The sequence below is a fragment of the Pan troglodytes genome, chromosome 16, assembly GCF_028858775.2.
Source record: "Pan troglodytes isolate AG18354 chromosome 16, NHGRI_mPanTro3-v2.0_pri, whole genome shotgun sequence".
Classification (NCBI taxonomy): Eukaryota; Metazoa; Chordata; class Mammalia; order Primates; family Hominidae; genus Pan; species Pan troglodytes.
Genome location: NC_072414.2, coordinates 26,329,709 through 26,340,879, shown reverse-complemented (window position 1 = coordinate 26,340,879; position 11,171 = coordinate 26,329,709). Strand labels below are relative to the sequence as shown.

Here is an 11,171-nt window from a genome sequence, read left to right as displayed (position 1 = left end):
ATGAAGAAAGAAAAAGAATACATGCTCAGCTCCAGAGACACGTAGAGGGACAGAGATTGGGGGACAGAAGGAAGTGCATTAATTCCTTCCACGACCCCTGAAGAGCAGCGGTGGGTCTGAGCATCCTATCTCCAGGAAGCAGGCCAGCAGGCAAGCCAGCTGCCACCTCGTCCTGTGCAAAGCACAGGCACCGTCCCCAAAAGTAGGCAAATGACTATCTTATTTGTTCAGGGGAAGCAAAATGGTCCAGGGTTGGTAGCCGCGTTTTTTTCCCAACAAGACCTAACTGCTGTCATCTTTCTCTGGGACCCAGCCTCCCTGAATAGAGTGAAAGGCGGCCAGCAGAACCCAAACTGTTCTGCCACAGGCTCCTCCCCACAGAGCACAGCTCAGTGCAACAGAGTCCCCAAATCCAAGAGGCAGAATCCACAAAGAGAAAACCTTCTGCTCCAGAAGGTACTTACAGGAAGTCAAAATTAAAAACACATCTTCTTATGGTTCTTTTTTTCTAACATAATCAATTATTTCTTACTGCAAAACCTAGATGTTTACCATTTATAACCAGAAATAGTTTCTCATAAAACAACCATAAAATGTAAGTTATTCAGTGACCCATCTCTCTGGAAAAGAATAACACAGTATGAAATTGAGGTATTGCCCCAAAAATCAAGACGATGGGCCCTGAAACTCTAAATACTTGAATTTTTAAGTAACTTCATATCAAGCCCATTTAATAGAAACTATGTCAAGCAGACACACTATTAGAACTGATACGAAAATAAAATTTCAAACTGACACAGCTGTATCCAAAAAAAAAATGAAAAGAGAAAAGTCGCTTCATTGCCTTTTAGGATTTCCAAAGATGATGTTAAACCCAGCCATGGTTCTGATCTCCAGGAAAGCAATTGCTGTGGTACAAAAGGACAAGGGTTAAAAGAGAACAGTGGGAGCTCTCTTTCCCAATAACTCATGCAGTGTGACGCAGAGGCTTTCAGCACAGCCCAGGGTGCCCGGGACTGAAAACCCCTTCACCAGCCCCCTCCACAGGTGGGAAATACTCGGATCTTCATTCCTGTGACACAAGACCTTGAAAGTTGCTGAAAAATGCTAGTCCCATCTGACTGGGGCAGCATTTTCATTTATTGCACACCATCGAGTTTTTTGTTTGTTTGTTTTTGTGGTTTTATTTATTTATTTTTTTGAGATAGAGTCTCGCTCTGTTGGCCAGCCTGGAGTGCAGTGGCACAATCTTTGCTCACTGCAACCTCTGCCTCCCAGGTTCAAGCAATTCTCCTGCCTCAGCCTCCGGAGTAGCTGGGATTACAGGCGCGTGCCACCACGCCCAGCTAATTTTTGTATTTTTTTAGTAGAGACAGAGTTTCACCATGTTGGCCAGGCTTGTCTTGAACTCCTCACCTCAAGTGACCCACCTACCTCAGCCTCCCAAAGTGCTGGGATTATAAGCTTGAGCCACTATGCCCAACCACCATTAAGATTTTGGCAGGAATCATTGTGCTAGGCACCACTATCCCACCAATCACTGAGCACTTTTCATTTCCTGCCGCTGGTGCTGTTGGATACCTTACGGCAAGCTGCCGTCCCTGCCCACCCACCTGAGGACAGGAACCTCCAACTCTGCCTTGCCAGAACTGACCAGTGTGTCTGACAGATGGCGAGTCCTTTGCTGTACATGGCCCTCAAAAAAATGAGGCAATTCTTTCACTCAGACCAAAGTAAGCAAATGCTGAAAGACCTTATAATGAAACATCACATTCCCCAATCTGGACTTCCCCACTCCACTGACCAACTTTGTCGTTTCTGATTTTAATTCTACTGGTGATTATTTTCCACCTCTATAAATAATTTTTGAACTCTCTTTCTGGGTATATCAACTTCGGATACTATTTAGTGGCATCCCATTATGAGAGGTGAGTTTTGCAGACCACAACTTCCCAGGCTCTGATGCAGGTCAACAGAGGATCGCACCAGCTACTGCAGTTATGCAGAGGGGCTTTCCATTCTTAGCAAGAGCACTGGGATAAAAGAGATCCTTCCAAGAGCTCCCACCTAACTCTGGGAACACAGAAGCATCCTTTAAAAGCCCTGTGGTCACACAGCCTTCAGCATGCATGCAGGCTCTTTTCTTAACTTTATAAAGCCCCGGATAGGCTGGTACTAACACTAACATGGTGAAACCCTGTCTCTACTAAAAATATAAACAAAATAGCTGGGCGTGGTGATGGATATCTGAAATCCCAGCTACTCAGGAGACTGAGGCACGAGAATCACTTGAACCTGGGAGGCAGAGTTTGTAGTGAGCAGAGATCACCCCTGTATACGCCCACCTGGGTGACAGAGTGAGACTCTGTTTTAAAAAAGGAAAGAAAAATTAAAGAAGTAAATAAATAAATGATGGCTTATTTCATAATAGTTATGACTTTGTAAAGCTTTGAAATCTGCTTTACCCAGAGTCTAGCTTTTAAATACAATGTAGGATATAGAAGGTGGGAGCCTCTTGAATGGAATGTGGGGGCTTTTTCTCTCTCCCCATAGGATAGATATATTCTGTTTCTTGTCCCCCATTGAGTCAAGAATAATTTAACTTTTGGCATAAGAAACTGCTGAAGAAAAATAGGTTGAATAAGCTAACATTTTTCTTCTTTTTGCAGGATATAGAAGACTTAGATCACTACGAGATGAAAGCAGAGCCCATTAGTGGGAAAAAGTTGGAGGATGAAGGAATTGCAAAAGAAAATTTGGCAATATTAGAGAAATTAGGAAGACTGAAAGGCAAGAGCGTTTAACTGCGTAAGTGTGTATAAATAGCTAGAGCCTGGATTTTTGTTTAAGTAATTATAGTTAATACCAGGCAATTCATGAACATGCCAATCTCAGCTGCTCTCCTCCATTCCTGCCGTAGTGGTAGATTCAGTCACATGTTTATTGGTTTTGAGACAGGGTCTTGCTCTGTCGCCTGGGCTAGAGTGCGGTGGCACAATCATAGTTCACTGAAGCCTTAATCTCCCGGGCTCCAGTGATCCTCCTGCCTCACCCTCCCAAGTGTCTTGGACTATGGGCATGAGCCACCACACCAGGCTAATTTTTTAGATTTTTTAGTAGAGATGGGGTCTCACTATGTTGACCATGCTGGTCTTGAACACCTGAGTTCACGCGATCCTCCTACCTCAGCCTGCCAAAGTGCTGGGATTACAGGCATGAGCCACCGTCCCTAGCCACGGTCATATGTTCTCTTGCCCAAGGTTATCTTTCTCATCTATGAACAGCCACTTTTTACCCTGTTCATCTGCTCTTCACATCCTGGAACCACCTGCTGATCCCTGTATATGCCCCTTTCCAGCCTGTTTATGCTGTTTTCTCTGCTTACTTTCCTTCTGTGGCATCTGTATATTTACATTCATTCTCTCCTACAAAACACAACTCAAATTATTTCTCCTTCATGAAGCTGACTTTGGTCCATCCTGCTCTGACCAAATCAAAACTAATTCTTCTCTTTTGACTTAACATCTCTTTTATGTGAAGCGGCAGGATGTGAAAGGAACACTGAGTTTGGTGACAAGCACACCTTTTTTGGTTTCACTTTGCTCAAGTCTAAAGTATGGATAGATAGTACATACCTTTTGGATGACTGCTATGAAAAATCAATGAGAATGATGTGTGTATATACATGAAATGCTCAGACAGAGTAGGGAAACGTCAGATGATTGTCTGAACACTTACTACTTCCTGCCTTGTATTAGAGCTATTTACCAACTCCATGAAAGCCGAGGAGCAGTTACTTTGTCTTGGGCACAGGTTCTCCAAAACAGGGAATGAATTGTTAGGCAAGTAGATGCCAAGTGTTGAAACCAGATAGATTACTCTCCCTCCTTCAGTCTTAGTTATATATTAATTTAATTAGTAATTTTTCCCAGAGGAAAGAAATTTAGTCAATTTCTCATATCTTATTTAAAAAACTGAGTTTGTAGCATTTGAAATAATGTTAGTATACTTTCCGTGTCTTGTGATCGATTCCAGTTTATCTTCAAAACAAGTATAAATTATTGAACACTTTTGCATGACCGATACTATGTTAAGTACTTTATACTTTCTATATGCTCTCATTTAGTCTTCATAGCCGCTGTGTGAAACAGATGCTCTTCATATTTTAGAGATAGGAGAAACTTCTCATATTTTATAGATAGGAAATGAGGTCATGGTTACATATCTAGGAAGTAAGATCTTCGTAAACTTGATTTTTTTTCTTTTTCAAAGTATAGTGCAGTCTTTAAAACCTTTAGTTTCACATGACTAAAAAGTAGTTCCATTTCTACTTAGTCTTAGGATAAGATATCGATGTGTTTTCATCTTTAGAGAAGTCCCCACACTGAAAAACTGAAACCAGTTGCATGTAGGTACACGTGTTTCTCAGTGTGTCAATGTGTGAACTAGACCATCTGTGTAATATTCTTGCTTGTAGTCTTATGAATGGAAGTCTCTTTTAGTTAGTAATGTGTCACCTTGAGTGTCTTCTAGCATTTTCAAAAATTGCTGGGGTTTGGAATAGACTCATACTAAATTCTGTGCTATCATGGAGTCCATGGTGGTCTGAACATGTTGGCTAGAGTTTTTCAGATGATAAGAAATAGGAAACGAACCAGACTTGTGTCTAGTTTTATATTCTCTTGAAACTTCATAATGCTTCATTTAATTGGACTTTTTTTTTTTTTTTTTTTTTTACTTCTTGAAATGTTGAGTGTTGGAAATGTTTTTATAGGTCCATCGAAATTTTTTTGTCATTTTCTTGATAGAGTGAACTCTTGCTTGATTTTTATCTTCTAGGAAAAAGCTCAAGCTTGAATAATATTGGTTGGAAAGTAAATAAGAGTAATATATTTCATTATACAGAGAATGATTGCCAAGTTGATTTTTATGACTTTTCCCCCAGTTTTGAAAGCAATATAATTAACTCGTATTGTAGATGTAGTTATGTTATTACTTTTAAAATATGTCGGTGTAGTACAAGCTACTATGGATGGTGGGAGGCTGAGGCAGGAAGATCTTTTGAGCTTGGAGACATTAAGGCTGCACATGAGCTGTGATTGCACCATTATATTCCACCCTGGGTGAGAGAGCGAGACACCTTGTCTCTTAAAACAAACAAAAAAACAAAAAAGGGGAGTGGGGGATGGGAGTCATATTAGAAATCTATATATAGGACAATTGTGGAAAAATAACGATTTTTTAGTGATTTAACTTTTCATAGTTCCGTCCATGGCAAATTGTTCTCCTTGAACTGCTTGACTAATAATACAAGTTTAGGAAAGCATATTAAACTTCTTTTGAATTCTTGAGAAAATTATATACATGTGACTGTTTTCCTTTAGAATGACTGCAAACTCTGAACCCCCTTATTAGATTAGATTTAGGCTATTATGATCTCTTTTGGACGTTCATTCTAAAGGAGCTGGAAGCTATAGTGACCTCTGTTTTTCCTGAGGATATAGAGCAGCTTAAGATCTTCTCTTTCTTGAACTTACCCTAGGTGCTCTATTTTAGCTTTCAGATTGGTTCATTTTTGAGTTAGTTGAAAAAAAATATATCTTTTTGTTTGAACTGTTTTTTGTTTTGTGATTCTTAGGGTTGACCCTGCTAGTCCTTTGCACAGTGATCTTCAGATATTAAAAGAAAAAGAAGGCATAGGAGATACTTTGCTTAACTTATCTTTTAAGGTAAGAAAATTGTTACGGGACTCTCTGTTTTTCTAATGGGAGTGTATATTTGTACAAGTGTTTTGGAAAACAATTTGGTAAAGTGGAAGATACTCATACACTATGGTTCAGGAATCTTGTGGATATATACTCCACCAGAAATGAGTACATAGGCACCAGGAGACACCGGAATGTTCAGAGCAGCATCATTTATCATAACCCCAAACAGAAAATAACCCAAGTGTTCATTCCAAGAAAATGAAGAATTGTGGTATTCATAAAATGGCTCACAGCTGTGTGGGAAAGATGGGCGAACCTTGAACACTACGTTAAGCGAAAGAGACCAGACCCCCAAAATCTATTTTGTACAATTTCCTCTATATAGAGTTCAACAATAGGGAAAACTAATGTTGGTTAGGGCACACACTCTTAGTGGAGGCAATATCGCCTGCCGTGGAGTGAAAATTGGTCCTTAGAGGGAAAGAAAATCTTACCTATTATAATGGTCTGCTGCCCTCCAAAGGGCCGTATAACATGAACCGACATACAGTATATCTGTGGTGTTAAAATTCCATGGGGAATGGGGGTAGAATTAGGAAGAAAACTTCTAAAAAGGCTTCTTAGGGGGACAAAAATGAAAAGAAAACAGAGAAACACTTATTTCTGGATTCATACTTGGGCAGTAAAACTATTAAGAACAAAGAGGTGATCACATAGAGGTTAGGGGAAGGAGTCCATCCAGGTGGGAGGTAGGGATGTGTGACCTGAAAGGGACATCTGTGGGCTTCTTGGATACTGGCTGGAATATATTTCAGGACCAGGTTGGTGGTTACATGGGCAAATAATTTACAATAACTTGTTAAGGTATACCTTAAGGTATATTTTATGTAACTTTCTGAATGTATGTGTTATATTTAATAAAGTATTTTTAAGATACTAAAAATAAAGTTTACAAAGGAATAACGATGGAATCTAGAAGAAATGTTAGTGATCTAGAAGAAATGTTAATGGAATCTAGATAAGATGTAATGGTTTAAAATCTATGGCTATATGCGGTATTTTGAAGAAAAAAACAGACATAAAAGAATACTTTCTTGTACTTACTCTAAGGATGGTACTAGTTTTCTAAAAGCTTCGTACTTAGCTTTTTGTGTGTATATTTTTGCTTGTGGATATATCTTATGATTGAACTTTCTTGATATGACCCTAATGTCAGTATTTTCTCTCACTTTTGTTATCATAGAAACTGTTGTCGTTGTCAACTGGGTTGTCTTCCTGAAGTATGAATCCGGTATGTATTGCCTGAATTTGCTAATGGCTACTTCTTTATGGATTCATACGGGGTAACGCATAAAGCACGCAGGCCTAAAACAAAAAAAACAAAACACAAAAAACTAGGCAGGTATCTTTCTTTTTTAAAACATTAAATCATACATCCATATGCCCAACACCAAACTTAAGAAATAGAACCTTTGACTGGGCGTGGTGGCTCACGCCTATAATCCTAGCACTTTGGGAGGCCAAGGCAGGCAGATCACCTGAGGTCAGGAGTTCAAGAGCAGGCTGGCCAACATGGTGAAACCCCTTCTCTACTAAAAATACAAAAATATTAGCCGGGCATGGTGGCGGGCGCCTGTAATGTAACCCCCGCTTCGTGGGAAGCTGAGCTGGGAGAATCACTTGAACCCAGGAGGCAGGGGTTGCAGTGGGCCGAGATTGTGCCATTGCACTCCAGCCTTGGTGACGAGAAAAACTCCGTCTCAAAAAATATATATATAAAAAAGAAATAAAACCTTATCAGTACCTGTAGCACCCTGTGTGCCCCTCCCTTGTCATGTCCTCTTTGGGAGGTATCTTGAAGGAAATACGAAATCTTGGCCAGGAAACTAGAGGATTCGTGACTGCAGGTGGTGTTTTCATTATTTTTTCCTGCTTTAGCTAGAACTTCAGGGAAGGGACGACGTGGGAGGTAAATGGCTGAAACTCTATTGGATTTGTGTTTGTGGCCAATGGCTCCAGATACCAGAAAGAAGGGCCTTTTTCTGTGGTTGGAGTATTTCTTAAAGAGTCCTGAGAAAAATGTGATGCCTTGAGCTAACTGACCTTCTGAAGAGGACCTTAAACTGAATTTCCAAGTTATTAGTATTGAGATTCACAGACTTTGGAGAATAGCAGGTATGACTTGGAAAGATGTACAGGGAGGAGCCAGAACAATATGTATTTATAAGCTCTGATGTCCACAGTGACAACTTGAGCACCATGAATACTAAGCAAAATGGAACTGGAGATAAAGTATAACACAAAGATGGGATTGAGGGCAGGAGGGAATGTGACCTGGTCAGCAACTTGGTAAATCCAACTTGCTATGCTTTTAAGGAAGTTGTTTTCTGATGTTACAGGCAACATCGGAATTACTGAATTGAATTCTGAGGTAGTGCTTTAAAGAAATGCGTTCTTCTGCCCCTATTCTTTGGAATACTTACTACGTATGCTTACTATTCCTATTCTTTGGAATACTTACTAAGTATGCTTACTATTCCTATTCTTTGGAATACTTGGCTAAGTTCTTAGTTTTTGATATCATAAAAATTCAAAGTATTCTGTTCTAAGAGCCATTGCAAATAGTTGACTAGAATTTCAGAGCAATTACATGAGAGTAATACCAACAGAGTTTTTAAGTTACCCATAGTCCTATATCCCTAACAAGTATGTTCATGCTTGCATGTTCTCGTCTCATGTTTACTGTGTGCATACTTTCTTAGTAATGGCATGTAGAAATTGTTTAAGCAGGAATAATTCTCAAGATAATTTTATATGTTTCCTTTTTTCTTTCTAAGGTATGTATTGTGTGGAGGAGCATTACGTATTGAACTTCTCACAAAACAGGTGATTATTTTCTTATAATACTCAATTTTCACCCTCAATAGAGTGTTTCGATTACGTAAGTTAGGTTGTAAGTAGAAGGTTCTCTTAGAGAAATTTTAGTGTTTTTTTCATAGCTCCTACTTTCAAGAATGAAAAAGGTAAACCAGTAAAATGAGATTGTACTTGTTGCTGAATCTATGCTGGGATAGGCATTAAGAGTGACCTTTATTTAAGGTTCTAATTTGCTCATGTTGGCCACTTGCAACATCAGTTTGTTGTTTTTGGTGAGATTCTGGAAATGGTCCAATTTTACTTTTTCCCCTTGACTCCAGACTTTTTAACACTGATCTGCTGCTGTTGAGGCATATGCCGTTTTGTTAGGCCTTCTCAAGTGGGAATCAGGAATGCTGCTGTTTTCTAGAGATGTTTTTTTCTTCCTGTAGGGCTGAAGCAGTGCCTACTCGACAGAACCGGTCATCGCGCAAAGAAATGCCACCTGACTCAAAGGCAAAGCCAGAGTGCAGCTTGGAGCAAAGAAGGTATTCTATTAAGAATTTTCCATAAACCATAAGATATATTTTATATTACTTTGCGAGCCTTCTTCCTGTCTTGACTTAATTCTTTTTGAGAGAATTTGTTTCATTTTCATTTGGTTTGTTTTCTTCTTGTTACAAAGATGATCTATAGAAAATATAGAAGTATCATTTCTTTATTATTGCTTTTTTCCCCCTTCTGTGCCTATGCTTACCAAGTCTTTTTTTTACTTTTTATTAACTCTTTCAATCCTCTTAATAACTTAAAAAGAGGGTATTACTAATATCTGCATCTTGTGGATGAGGTAACTGAAGGTCGGTAACTTGTCCAAGGTCACAGGTGGCAGAGCAAGGATTAAAACCAGACCGTCTGGCTGCCCAAGGCCCAAGCAAGAGGAGCTGAGAGCAAGCCATGGGGGAGAAGGATGTTGGTCAGGCTGGTTTCCTGTTCAGTTACCATGAAATGCAGGCTTAACCTTAATTCTAGGACATTACCAAGAAAGCCTTGCAAAGCCATAGGTTTTTTACCATGACCATGACTTTTAGCAAGAATGTGTGGTTTAAAGGCAACGTGGTGCTCTAAGAAGCTTACGTTCACTCTTACAGAGGGACTGCTGGTTGAGCTAAATAGTGAAATCCTGGTGGAGCACACAGCCTTTAGGGCAGCTTGTGACCTATTTCTATGGTCAGGAAAGACACCTGTCTTTCCCTGCTGCCTACAGCCTCCAGTTATTCACCTTCAGAATTTCCTAGTCTGTGATCACATTCAGATGAGAGATCTGTTTTGTTTTTTCCAGGGTAGGAGGAAGTGAGTCATCACCTATACTAAGCAGTCTAGTCTTCTGTATATAAATGAGCAAGTTTGAGGAGCCAAATTTGAGAAGCTTGTGTAATCCTGACATTCTCCAAGAGAATCCAAGAGAATGTCAGGATTACAGACGGTGGTAAAGTGGTCTCTTGTTAGTTGTCTCCACAGCTCTCATCAGAAGCACACACAGATACTTTTTCTAGGAAACCATCTCTAACTTAAGCCTGTAGGATTCCCAAAGATTAAAAGCAGGCAACTATGAATTCAGTGAAATCATAGCATTCAAGTAGTGAACCCAATATATTTGAGAATTATCAGAAACAATGAATGTTTCCCAAAGACTTTAGGTTTTGGAATTATCAGATACAGAATACAGACTTCAAATATTAGAATTGTGAGAAAATAGTTACATGTGAAATAAATGTATTATATAAGAAAAAGATGGACTCATAAAATTGAGCAAGCAGGAGCAGTAAGACCACCAGGAATGATGAGGAAGACCTGAAAGGAAAATGGATGAAATAGAACTTACAGAAATAAAATATATGGCTGGGTATGGTGTCTCACACCTGTAATCTCAGCACTTTTTGAGAGGCTGAGGCGGGAGGATGGCATAAGCCCAGGAGTTGGAGACAAGCCTGGGCAGCATGGTGAGAACTCGTTTCTCCAAAAAATACCCCACCACAACCAAAAAAAAAAAAAAAAAGAAGAAGAAAAAAGCTGTGTATGGGGCACCTACCTGCCTATACTCCCAGCTAATCAGGAGGCTGAGGTGGGAGGATCACTTGAGCCCAGGAGGCCAGGGCTGCAGGTTCGTGCCACTACAGTCCAGCCTGGGTGATAGAGTGAGACTCTGTCTCAGAATAAAATGAAATAAGGAAATATAAAATGGAATTGTTGAAATAAGAAACCGAGTGGATGGATTAGACACCAGAAGAAAGGATTAATTGGTTAGACCATTATCTCCGAAAAGTAAGTCCGTATGTTACACAGAGAGACATGAGGATAAATGATAGGGCAGAAGTTGGTGGGGTTGGCGGGGAGAGGGAGATCAGAATGAGGTCTAAAATACGTCTTAGTGGAATCCCAGGAGGAGATATTAAAATTATATTGGAAAGTGAGAGAAATGGAAGTTCTAAAGGTGACAGAAGGAAGTCCACATAAATGAGTCACAACAAATGTAAATGGACTAAAGTTACCAGTTAGACAGATGGAACTAATAAAACGATATCCAGCTGTTGTAATCCATCTTATTGA

At 39.7% G+C, this 11,171-nt stretch overlaps 1 pseudogene; it reads left to right on the top strand.

Annotated features, from left to right (window-relative positions):
- The window catches only part of LOC107968579 (heterogeneous nuclear ribonucleoprotein L-like), a 97,317-nt pseudogene that overhangs the window by 80,860 nt on the left and 5,286 nt on the right, over nt 1–11,171 (top strand).